This window comes from Elgaria multicarinata, chromosome 2 (assembly GCF_023053635.1).
Source record: "Elgaria multicarinata webbii isolate HBS135686 ecotype San Diego chromosome 2, rElgMul1.1.pri, whole genome shotgun sequence".
Lineage (NCBI taxonomy): Eukaryota > Metazoa > Chordata > Lepidosauria > Squamata > Anguidae > Elgaria > Elgaria multicarinata.
Window position 1 is genome coordinate 159,485,162 of NC_086172.1, and position 12,915 is coordinate 159,498,076.

Consider the following 12,915-nt stretch of genomic DNA (forward strand, 5'->3'; position numbering starts at 1 on the left):
ATGGATGTGCCTCTTGGCAGTTTTAGCCTTGCATCCGCAGTGCCTTTCAGATAGCGCATCACACGCTTCACTCCGTTCCAGTCACGCTGAGATGGGTTGGCTACCTTCCTACTCAGGATGCCCACAGCTGCAGCGATGTCTGGCCTGGTAACTGTTGCAATGAATAATAGCTTACCGATCGCCCTTCGATACTGCTGGTTGTCCGGTAGTGGAGTGTCGTCGCCTCGACCCTTCAGATGATCTGTGGTCATGGGAGTCTTGACCTGTTTCGCCTCTGCCATTCCAAACTCTAGCAGCATCTCTTCGATCTTTTGTCTTTGGTTAAGGAGAAAGCTCCCGTCTTTCCCCTTCTTGACCTGTATGCTTAGATAATGTGATATGGGACCCAGATCTTTAATCTCAAAGTTCTGCCTCAACTTGAGCTTGATTTCTGTGCTGTCATTCTGTGCTTAATTCCTGCTCATAGCACAGGATTAAGTCGTCCACATACACTAACACGTATGTCCATCTGCCCCCCTTCTGCCTGGTATAGAGGTAAGGGTCTGCTTTCCCTTTGGTGAAACCCAGGTTTACTAGGACTCCATTAATTTTCTCATTCCAGGCTCTGGCTGCCTGTTTAAGTCCATAGATGCTCTTGTGCAATTTACACACTTTCCCCACCCCTTCTGGATCTGCAAATCCTGGCGTTTGCATCATGTACAGGTCCTCCTCTATCTCACTGTATAGGAATGCAGTCTTAATGTCCAGATGCTTGACTTGCATCTCTCTGCTGGCTGCTATGCTCAGCATGGCTCTGATGGTCGTGTGTTTTACTACTGGGGCAAAAGTTTCATCATAGTCCTCCCCATACTTTTGAGAGTATCCCTTTGCTACTAACCTGGCTTTGTAGCGCTCTACTTCGCCGCTTGCGTTGCTTTTCACTTTGAAAGTCCACTTGCAGCCGATTGCCTTGCGATTGGGTGGGAACTTGGCCAGGGTCCAGGTCTCATTCTCATGTAATGAGTCCATCTCCTCCTGAGCTGCTTTCCTCCACTTGTCTGCCTCATCTTTAAGCAGTTGGGCAATGTCCTCCCAACTCGCTGGCTCCTGGACCTGTTGTGCCTTGGCTGTGAAGTAATAGTCACCGTATTTGGCTGGTGGCACCCCTTTAGTAGCCCGCTCCGACCTCCTGGGTTCTTGTCGCTCTGTTGCCTCCAGGTTGGGCTCCTCAGTGTCGCTGGCCTCGCTGTTGCTTTTGGGCATGTTAGTCGCCCCCTCATCTTGCTTGAATGCCTTGGGCTCCCCTTCTCCGCTGTCAAGTGCACTTAGATCCACCTCTATGAACTCCATAGTCCCGGGCCTTGCAATCTTGTCAAACTGCACACTTCGGCTGACTATGATGCTACAGTCTCGTGGAATGAGGATTCTGTAGCCCTTGCTGTAGGGGCTATATCCTGCCAGGACCCCTTCAATGGTTCTGTCACCTAGCTTAGTCCTCTTCTGCTCTGGGATGTGAGCATAGGCCTTGCATCTGAACACTCTCAGGTGGCCCACTTTTGACTTGGCTCCATGCCACAGTTCAAAGGGTGTCTTATCAGTGGCTCTGGTTGGCAGCCTGTTCTGTATGTAGGCCGCCGTCGACACTGCCTCTCCCCAGAATTTGAATGGTAGGTTTGCATCTGACAGCATGCTTCTTACCATGTCTAGGAGTGACCTGTTGCGCCTCTCAGCCACACCGTTCTGTTCCGGCAAGTAGGTGACTGTCCTCTGGTGTCTGATGCCTTGGGCCTGCAAGTATGTTCCCATCTCTTTTCCTACATACTCTCCTCCATTGTCAGTGTGAATGGCACCCAATGTCCTATGGAATTTGTTCCTGGCCGCTGCAACAAACTCTTTCAGCTTACTCAGCACCTCGTTCTTATGCTTGATGGTGTACACTGTCGTGAACCTGGAATAATCATGAATGAAAGTAAGGAAGTACTTACCCCCTCCAGGGGTTACTGCGTTCATTGGTCCACAAAGGTCAGAGTGGATGAGCTCCAATGGTTCTTTGGCTCTGCTCTCGCTTGCCTTGGGCAGTGGGGCTCGCATGAACTTGGTCTTGATGTAGCAAACACAATTCATCTTTGACTTGCACGCTGGGATTTGTAGGTCTGCAGTGAGTCCTTTAGTCACCAACTCTTTTACTGCCTCCATACTTCTGTGCCCCATGCGTCTGTGCCAGAGGTGGATGCAGCTGTCGTGGGGTATGTGCTCTGCCCTTCTGGCCTCTTCTCTGCCGCCGGTGACCTCATACATGGAGTTCCTTGCCACGGCATTGCCCCACAGGCTTCCGTCTCTGCTGATTTGGCATCTGTCCTCTTGGAAAAGCAGGACAAATCCATCCGCTGCAAGCTTTCTCACTGAGAGCAAGTTCCCTTCTAGGTCTGGCACAAACAAGACTTCTGTCAGCTTTGTCTTCCCGTCATGTGGTGGGGCTATGCAGTCTATGGTGCCTTCTCCCACCCCATCTGTTCTTATCTGTTCGCCATTTACCAGGCAAACATAACTTTGCCTTTGACGATTCAGTTTGGTGAAGAACTCTCTCTGGCTAGTCATGTGGCAGCTGGCCCCTGAGTCCAATATCCAAACCAGATTGTCCCCTTGAGTTCTGGATGGTTCAAGAGAGGCCAATTTGCAAAGGTTTGTCCGGGCATGTTTTTCATTGCCCTTCGTCTCCCTCTTGTGGCCGTTTTCGGGACAGTCCCTTTTAAGGTGTGTTTTCGCCCGCTTGGTCTTTGCCTTTAGGGCCTTCTCAGATTCCTTTGCGGCCTTCATTTCCCGCCCAGCCTTTGTCCTGTTACATGAGGCATCGGCCATGGTTTCCATCCTGCGAGTCCACTCACTAATCAGCCTGGCCTTCACATAGTCCAATTTTAACTCTGCTTCGGGGCGCACTCCTAAGGCTGTTATGAGGGGTTCGTAGGAGTCATCTAGGCTGCACAAAATGATGGACACGACATCCTCTTCCGAGGTCTCTGAGCCAATTGCTCTTAGTTCTTCAACCACTTGCAGGACTGCATTTACATGGTCTGGCAAACTATCGCCTCTTTCCAGCCTCATTTTAAACAGCTTTCTCTTCAGAAAGAGCTTTGTGTTTATGCTGTTAGGCTGATGTATTTTCTGCAATGCTTCCCACATTCCCTTTGCTGTTTTCTCATTTCGAATGTGGAGCAACTGGTCCTTGCTTTTCTGTCCTTTTTATCCCAGTCCTGGGGGTTTTCTGCAGGTCGAGCTGATTCTAAAACCTCCCACAAGTCATCTTTTACTAGCACCATTTCCATCTTGAACTTCCATGTCTGGTAGTTCCTGGTGTCTAACTTTGCCATGGTTGCGTATGTGTTGCTTTCAGCCATCCTCCCACACTCCGAGAGTTTTCTTTTCTTTTCTTGTCTAACCGATAAGCAGTACTCACAGGTTCCCAAGTGATTCCTTTCACGGGTTATTCTTTATTTGCGTCCTGGGCCCATAACCTGTTGTCGACCGAATCAGCTCCCTGTGAGTAGCCACGCGTACAGACAATAGAAACACTCCAGGTGGTTTGAAAGAAAACTTTACTTAGCAACATTTGACATATTCTACGATGGGATGGCTTGGTTCCCCCATCGTGGTCAGCACACCATGCAGGTGGGTAAAACAGCAGAATGAGAAGAAGGAGGGAGGAGACAGGAAGTAGCAAGACAAGCATTGTAGCAATCCCCTCCCACCCTGTAGGTGTTTGTTAACCCTTTAGCCTCAGGTCAGTGACCTGTAGCCTGAGTTCTGCTAACAGTCATTTGTATATATGGAGAACTTGGTGAAATTCCCTCTTCATCAAACATTTAAAGCTGCTGTCTTTTGTATCTGGTCAAGAGGGTAGGGCTCCTGCAGCCCTACCCTCTTGACCAGATGTGATGAAGAGGGACTTTCACCAGGTGCTACAAATGACACCTGCTGAAATTCCCTTTTCAATACAACTGTTAAAGATACAGGAGCCCTCTCCTCCTTTTCATATGGTCACCCTAATTAAAAATAATAATTCCTGTATACCAGCTGCAGCCTGGAATAGCTGAGGGACCTGATTCAGGGGATCTGTGGGACTTTGGATCCGACAGATGCAAAATGATCAGTGTCCCACCCTTAAATCCCCCATTTTGGGGCCTTACACTTGCTACTGCAAACAGGACAAGTGCCAGCTTTCCACCTGCAGAGCTCTCTGAGTGGGACAGAGCAACCAAGCAACCAGAGCAGTCAGAACCCAATTACCACTACCACTGCAAAGGAGCACCGTTGCCTAATCCCAATCCCCTCCAGAGAGTTAGGTGGTGGTGGTGGTGAGTACAGTTGCAATCCTACATGGTCACATAGGGAAGAATCCAACAGGGTACTTACACCTCTAGCACCTCTCTTGTACCCTGCTGATTCTGTTGCACGAGTGGGACCCACTGCTTGCTCAATAGCGATTTAGCACTTCCCAAAGGAAGACGTGAAATGAGCAGAAACACCCATTTCTCAATTGGGACAGGTTGGTGGGGTTTCCTTATGAAAGCTCTACCGACCTGCCCCGTTCGTTTCCAGTTGCCCCGGAAGCAGGGCCCGCTTGCAGGTGGGAATTGGGGTATAAGGGAATCGGTGGAGGCGTTAAAGCTCCTGTTGGATTCCACCCATAGGAATAATGCCTATTAAACACAGTGAGGCTTACTTTTGAGTAAACATGCATAGAAATACAGGAGTGTGTGTACTGCATCCTCTACCCCTCGGGGACAAATACCTTGATCCTAAGTATAAGAACATAAGAAGAGCCCTGCTGGATCAGACCAAGGGTCCATCTAGTCCAGCACTCTGTTCACGCAGTGGCCAACCAGCTGTTCACACATTAGCCAAATATATTTATTTGCCAGACAAAGTCTCTATTGTGCAAAACACTGTCATTATAAACTTAGGAAAACATACTCTTCAGATTGGCTGGGCAAGGCATCTACTCCTCACTCCTTTCTTTTTTGATCTAAAATGCTCCTGTTAAATGCTGTGCCTTGGTCTTTGGACTTTACAAGCTTCAGTGGTTTGCCAATGTCTTGATTTCCCTGCATATCTAACCAGTTGTTAAGTAGGCCAAAGTGAAGTTGTTTCAGACTGCAGGCTATACATGTGTGTTTATAAGTGGTATGTGGCTTCCTTTCTTGTAGTACTGTCTGTTTATAAAGCTTCATAACCTGAACCAGAAAAAGAATTAAAATAACACAATAGGCCAGAATAAACTCCAGAAGATACCCAGTAGAAGGAAAACTAAACACAATAACTAAGGGTGAAATCTAATACTGGCTGGCTGGCAGAATGGGCACTGTATGCAGAATGGATTCCGCCTCCCACCCACCGCAGCCTCCGTGCACCATTGGTGGTGAAAGGGGGAGGAGGAGGAGGAGAAGTTCTGTTGCAGCAGCAGAAGCATGCAGTTGTGTAGTGGAACCAGGGCTTGCAAGAATGCAACCCCCATCCTTCCTTATTAGCTGGCATGCTGATATCAGCTGTCCCCCCCCATCAGATTTCTCTGTTCTCTCCGAGCGTAGCTGCAATCCTCACAGTAGCTGAATTTTCCCAGCAACAATATATTGCTCCCCATTGTAATACAATGTATTAAGGGGGTGTGACGTTATATGTCTGTCCATACTGAGTTTATGTTCATAACCATGTATTCTTGTTTCAGATCTATAATTTGATAAGTATCTCTAGGGTTAGAATGGTGGATTTGCATGTGTGAGCTGATTGACTGAATCAGCATACCTAGAAGCCCTTAGATATCGGGGAGGGATCATAAGAACATCAGAAGTAGGGTTGCCATATGTACTGGAAAACCGGGGATGTCCCAATTTCCAGGAGATTCTGAAATGTCCTGAGGGGCTGGGCAAGAATCCTGGATTCCTGGTCCAGCTGGCCAGAGAAATTCTGACCTCCAAAATGGTGCCTTGAGCCTGCTCAGTGGAGCAGCAGCAGCAGAGAAAAGGATGCATCAATCTGGCCTTTTCCAGAGCATCACTGCTCCTCCACAGGCTCATCTGAGTCACTCACCATGATTCACCTTATTGCGCCTGCAGATGCGTAGAAGAGGAACAACAGCGAGGAAAGGCGCATGTGCTCTCCTCAGGCTACCTGAGTCCCATGCAATGCAAAGGAGTTTGGTGAGCTTGGCCGGTTGTGGTCAGACCTTTAGGGTAAGTGCGGGGCGGAGCTGCTGGGTTATTTGTGGGGGAAGAAAGAGTTTTGTGGGGGACAGGAGTGAGTGAGTGGGGGATGAGAGGATGAAGGAGAGGAAAAGAGAGAGGGGAGAAAGGAAAGGAAAGTCACTCCCCCACAAATTGCCCTTCAAAAACCCACTTCCTTGGATTTGGGTTGCAAGCCTCAATTCTGTTACTTGGAAGTAAGTTGCAGTGGATTTAAGATGTCTTGTTTTACAGTTGTTGATGTTTTAATTGAAAAATTGGGCTTTCCCTAGACCTTTAGATATTGTTCAGTTTTTTTTAAAAAAAAACCTAGCCCCCCTCCCCCCCCCAAAAAAAATTGTCCAGGTTTTGTGGATTCAGAATATGGCAACCCTAATAAGAAGTGCCATGCTGGATCAGACCAAGGGTCCATCTAGTCCAGCACTCTGTTCACACAGTGGCCAACCAGCCATCGGCCAGGGATGAACAAGAAGGACATGGTGCAACAGCACCCTAACACCCATGTTCCCCAGCAACTGGTGCACACAGGCTTACTGCCTCAAATACTGGAGATAGCACACAACCATCAGGGTTAGTAGCCACTGATAACCTCCTCCTCCAGGAATTTATCCAACCCCCTTTTAAAGTCATCCAAATTGGTGGCCATCACTAGATTCTGTGGTAGTAAGTTCCATAATAGCTCAGTGGCATAGTGCTTTCTTTGCATGCAGGAAGTCTCTGGCTCAATCCCTGTTTTTCCCATTTGGGGGGTGGGGAAGAAAAAAGATCAGAGAGCAGGTGATGTGAAAGACCTCTGCTGGAGATACCCTGCCACCAGCATAAACCGTAAAAGCTAGATCAGGGGTGGGCAACGTGCAGCCCTTAAGGCTGCCCATCAGCTGCAGGCCCCCTGGTGTACCCCATTAAAAAAAACTTGGCATGTGTAGTGGCTATGGAGTGCAAGGTACGTTTAGCCCTTCAGGCACACTGTAGTCGCTACAGGGTGCCCAGGAATTAAATTTAGATTGGAGAGAAGCTAAATTTAACCACTGTAGCTCTATAGTCCAGTGGAAGTGTTTACTATGAAATTTTAGCAGCAAAACAGCAATTTTGGAACATTTGGGGTGGGAGGTTCTCTGTGGACTGTGCTGCACTCAATGGACAGCAGGCCATAGTTGGGGTCTGGCGGGTGAAATTAGCCCCCACACCTCTGGAAGTTTCCCACCGCTGGGCTAGATGAACAAATAGGCTGACCTAGGCTGCTTTCAGACAGAGAACGTCTAGCACTGGCAATCATTGCTCCTCCACTGTCAGTTGAAAGAACTTCTAGTGACTGCCCGGTGTTCTAGGGCAGTGTGTACATCTCAGTATTTTCTGTCCACACAGGGACTACAATATAGCCAAGTGGGCAGTGTTGTCCCCTTCCCTATCACCACCCCATATGGTCACCACACATCCTTTCTCCCAACATTTTGAACTAGATGCTTCTCAGGATCATTTTAGCACCTTTGGGGGTGGGTGGGGGGGTTCAAGTTTTTCTTTTTTAAAAAATTGCCTGCTGCACAGGCCAAGTAGATTGTAGCCCTTTTTTCTGAATAAACATGGTTACACCAGGGCTGTAAATCTTGACTTGCTTCGGTCAGTTTCAGTTGTCTGGACCCTCTGTAAAATTCCATGAATGAAGCAAGGTGGTTGCATAAAAAAAGAAAGAAAAAACTCATCTGGAAGCACTCCTTGTATAACACAGCTTCCTAGGTTCCCAAATCTGCGGGGAAAGTTGACCCATGATTGATTTCCTTGTAAACATCAGATGTCCTTTTAGGTTTCTTTCCCACTTCTATCAGCCCATTCTATTTTTTAAAAAAGAAAGGTACAGAATGCTCTGTCAAGACATTAGTCTTTGTCTGCTGTAGTTGCTTAATGTTCTGTGACATTTTAATCTTTTAGAGACTTCTTGTTATAGCCCAATGTTAGAACTGATTTTATTGTTCATTTCGGGGAAGGACTTCCTGAAGTATCCTTGGCATCTAAAAGGCCATAAATTCAGATTGTCATTTTAAAACCAACGTTACAAAAGCAGCAGGCACTGACCTTTTCGCAGAAGAAAAGAGACAACAAGAAAAAAGAACAAGATATACTATAATCAACCAGTGCCTAGTTACTGCACTACATCACATTACTCTCAGAACTCACCATGACTGACAATTCAAGCCTGCAAAACAGAACAAGCCCAATTCAAAATTAATGAATCAAAGGGGTTTAAGGAAAGGATCTATGCCTAGGGAAGAAGGCTTTCTATTCTATATTTTATATATAAGCATCTGCTTTGCATGTGGAAGGTCCCAGGTTCAATCCCCGGCATCTCCAGCTAGGTCAGGAAAAACTCCTGCCTGAAACCCTGGGGAGCCGCTCCCAGTCAGTGTCAACAATGCTGAGCTAGATGGACCAGTGGTCTGACTCAGTATAAGACAGCTTCTGACGGTCCCCTGCTCCCTTTGTTCCTATATATATATATATATATATATATATATATATATATCCCATGGTTTCTTTAGAATCATAGAATAGTAGAGTTGGAAGGGACCTACAAGGCCATTGAGTCCAACCCCCTGCTCAATGAAGGAATCCACCTTAAAGCATCCCTGACAGATGGTTGTTCAGCTGCCTCTTGAATGCCTCTAGTGTGGGAGAGCCCACAACCTTCCTAGGTAACTGGTTCCATTGTCATACTGCTCTAAGAGTCAGGAAGTTTTTTCTTAAGTCCAGCCAGAATCTGGCTTCCTGTAACTTGAGCCCATTATTCCATGTCCTGCACTCTGAGATGATCGAGAAGAGATTCTGGTCCTCCTCTGTGTGACAACCTTTCAAGTATTTGAAAGGTGCTATCATGTCTCCCCTCAGTCTTCTCTTCTCCAGGCTAAACATCCCCAGTTCTTTCAGTCTCTCCTCATAGGGCTTTGTTTCCAGACCCCTGATCATCCTTGTTGCCCTCCTCTGAACCCCTTTCAGCTTGGCTGCATCCTTCTTGAAATGTGGTGCCCAGAACTTAGATCAGGGATGGGCAACACACAGCCTGTGGTCAGCATGCAGCCCCCACGACTAGGGCTGTATGAATTTTCATCTGCATTAGGTGTCTTTCCTTCTGATGTCCCCTCATTGACAGAATCAGTTGGGTGGTTTTTTTTTTTTTTGAGGGATGTACAAGAAGTTTGCTCCACTTGCACAAATGCATTTTAGTGCAATTGTGCATTAGCACAAAACGTCTGACCCACAACTGAGAAAAATCCAATCCACTGTAGAGGTTGGATTCATAGAAATCTGAAATCATTTGAATCTGTTGTGGATTTCTCCAACAACCCTACTCACCGTGCTGCCCACCCCCCACTCTGGCTCCTGAAATTCACAGCAGCAAAAATAATTGCCAGGTTGTTGAAAAGAAGTGAGATTTAGCCATTTAGCCATTTTTTTTAAAAAAATATATCCCATGGTTTCTTTAGAATCATAGAATAGTAGAGTTGGAAGGGGCCTATAAGGCCATTGATTTCAACCCCCTGCTTAATGCAGGAATCCACCCTAAAGCATACCTGACAGATGGTTGTCCAGCTGCCTCTTGAATGCTTCTAGTGTGGGAGGGGTGGGGATGTTGGGAGCTGTAGTCCAAAACATCTGGAGGGCAACAGGTTAGGGAAGGCTGTCCATGGCTGCCCTGGTCTCTCTCCCTGTCTTTTGCCATTTGGCATGCTTGGAGTTGCCATTGCCTAAGTTTTTCTTGTCATCTCCAGGGGCACATGCCAGATCAGGAACGTGCCCCACAGTGTTTCTTAGCATTCTGTGGCACTGAAGCAATGTCACCCATTTACATGGGGTAGCATTTCTGTCTCAGACTGGAGTAAGGAGGGATGACAGCTGAGCAAGCAAACATGAATTCCCAGGTGGTATTCTAGAATGTGTTCCATAGTGTTCTGAGGAAAGAGTTACCTCCAGACTACAGATAAGCCCAGACCCCCCTCGGCTACTTTCAGTGGCTGTGGTTTCCTTCTGGGCTGCCTGGCTGTGTTCAGAATAGAGATACTGATCTGTTGTGGTTTCATTTTTACTGGTCTGTAAGTTGTGCTGGGGGACTTCTGCTCCACCCATGGAATTTGCTCTTTTCAGATAAAGGTTCTATCTTATCCTCCATACTCTTGAACATCTACCTGAAACTGCAGGGAGAGATTTGGGGTGAGGAATTTCTCATTTTCATTTAAAACAGGAGAGACAGCAGAAGGCCTGAACAAGTGTCTGGAGGAAGTGGTGGATTAGATTAGGGTGAATAAACTGTAGCTCAATTTGAATGGAGGGGAGTGTGACCCTATTAGTTCTCCTGGGCCTCTCAGTGGCTTTCAATACCATGTTGACTCATTCTTTTGGCCCAGCTGCTACTTGTTGATGTGGCCGGCCTATGCAAACTTTACCCAGGGATAAGCTTCACTGAACTCAGTGGGACGTACTTTTCTCAGTAAGTATGTATAGTCTCTTTAATAAGGTTTGTTGAAGGTGTAACAAAGCAAATGCATCCTTTAATCATGTTTTGGAAATGCCCAATAGTTGCCTCCTTTTGGGAGAAAGTTATTATATGGATAAACTTTGTATTGGAACACCCTTCAATATTTTCTGATGTACATGATCTTCTAAATTATTTACCTGCTTCTTGGAATTTAACACCTAGTCAGTGTAAATTGATTTTTCGTGTTCTTTCGACCACCAAAAGATTGATAACACTGGAAGGATAAATGCTCACCTCCTATAACGTAATGGACTGAAGACCTAACAATTCTAGCAGTATTCAAACGAGTGGTTTACTGGCACCACTTGAAAATGGACCTATAATTGGTTATTTGGTCTGGTTTTACTGCAGTTTACGTATAATCTATTTTTCTTTTCTTTTTTAGAATTTTGTAATAATTGAAACCGAGATCTTTAAGGCATGTAGCTATATTACTGATTTCTTAAAATTCTCTGCTATTCTTTTTTGTTTCTTTGTTTTGTTGAAAGTTACAAACCAAAATTGATTTTTAAAAATGTATAGGATTAAGCTGTGGTTGAGCTACATGGCATTGCTGCATGGGAAACAAGCTGTAGCCCAGGGTAATCCTTAGAACAGTTTGCCCAGTTTCTGTCTATAGTGGGGCAGAACTAGGTTGAAAAGAGGTCCCTTTTCTACCAGCTTGAGTTTCCTTCTCCTTCCTTCCACAAGGAAGGAGAAACAGCAGGAACAATGGGGGAGACCCTCAGAGAATTCTCTCTTTTCTTCATTTCTCTTTTAGTATAGAACTTATAAATCCCTCAAAGGGACCTTTAGCTGAACTTTCAGTACACAATGATCATGATAGGCTGCTCTCTCACTTCTGTATTTTACTTTAAAAATACCCAAGAATCCAAAATTTGCATGACCTAAGCAGGCAAACCAACCCACGTGTTCTGACCAAACTCCCACTGTGGATTACTGAACAGCTGCTTTCTTTCCTTCAGCCTTCTCCCAGGATATCATTCTTCCATCGATGAAGAGCAGAATTACACTTCTTGTATGGAACTAGAAATAATAACGAGCATACAGGCTCTGCTGAAGAAACCTGTATCACTTCAGCAATGTACAAAGTAGAACTTCAGCAGTATGGTGGATCGTATTCACCCAGTATATCTCAAAGTGCTAGAGAAATACAAAAAACAGTCTTGTGACTTCTTGGGCAGTATCCAGTTCTGGTAGTCTGCCAGCACCAATCATGTTCTGGCGCAACAGGAAGCTAATGTTTCCTAGCACTCCCCAGAAACCAGCTGTAGCCAGCACTTCCAGAATGGGGAAAGGTCAGTCGAGGTCTCTTCCATGATCTAAGAATGTAAGAACATATGAAGAGCCTTGCTGGATCAGATCGAGGGTCCATCTAGTCCAGCATTCTGTTCACACAGTGGCCAACCATCTATTGATCAGGGACTCACAAGCAGGACACAGTACAACAGCACCCTCCCACCCTTGTTTCCTAGTAACTGGTGTATACAGGCTTACTGCCTCTGACACTGGAGGTAGCCTTCTCCTCCAGGAATTTATCCAGCCACCCTTTAAAGCCATTCAAATCGGTGGCCATCACTACATTTTGTGGTAGTGAATTCCATAACATTTTGTGGTAGCAAATCCAATAGTTTAACTATGTGCTCTGTGAAGATGTCCTTCCTTTTATCTGTCCTGAATCCCCCACCAGTCAGCTTCATGGGATGACCTAGGTTCTAGTATAGTGAGAGAGGGAGAAAAATGTCTCCCTATCCTCCTTCTCCACACCATGCATGACCTTGTACCCCTCCATTACGTCTCCTCTTAGCCTCCTTTCCCCCCACAAGCTAAATAGTCCCAGCTGTTGTAACCTTCCCTCAGAAGGGAGTTGCCCCAGTCCCTTGAGCATTTTAGTTGCTCTTTTCTGAGGTCTGCTGACTTGTCCTGTTCTGGAAGTGTAAGTTTGGTCTAGTTTTCTGTTGTGCTATTAAGTGTTAGCTTCCTGATTGCATCCCGTCACTCAAGGGTAATTCCACCCTCCATTGGATACGGCCCTTTCTCTGCAAACAGAATAGTTGTTTACAGCTGCTGCACAGATGGGAGAGGGGAAATGAACACCGCTCATTTCTTGTGCGGTGTTTGTTACAGCACATTTACATCTGTCCTCCTGATACTTCCAGTGGTCCCATAGTGGAA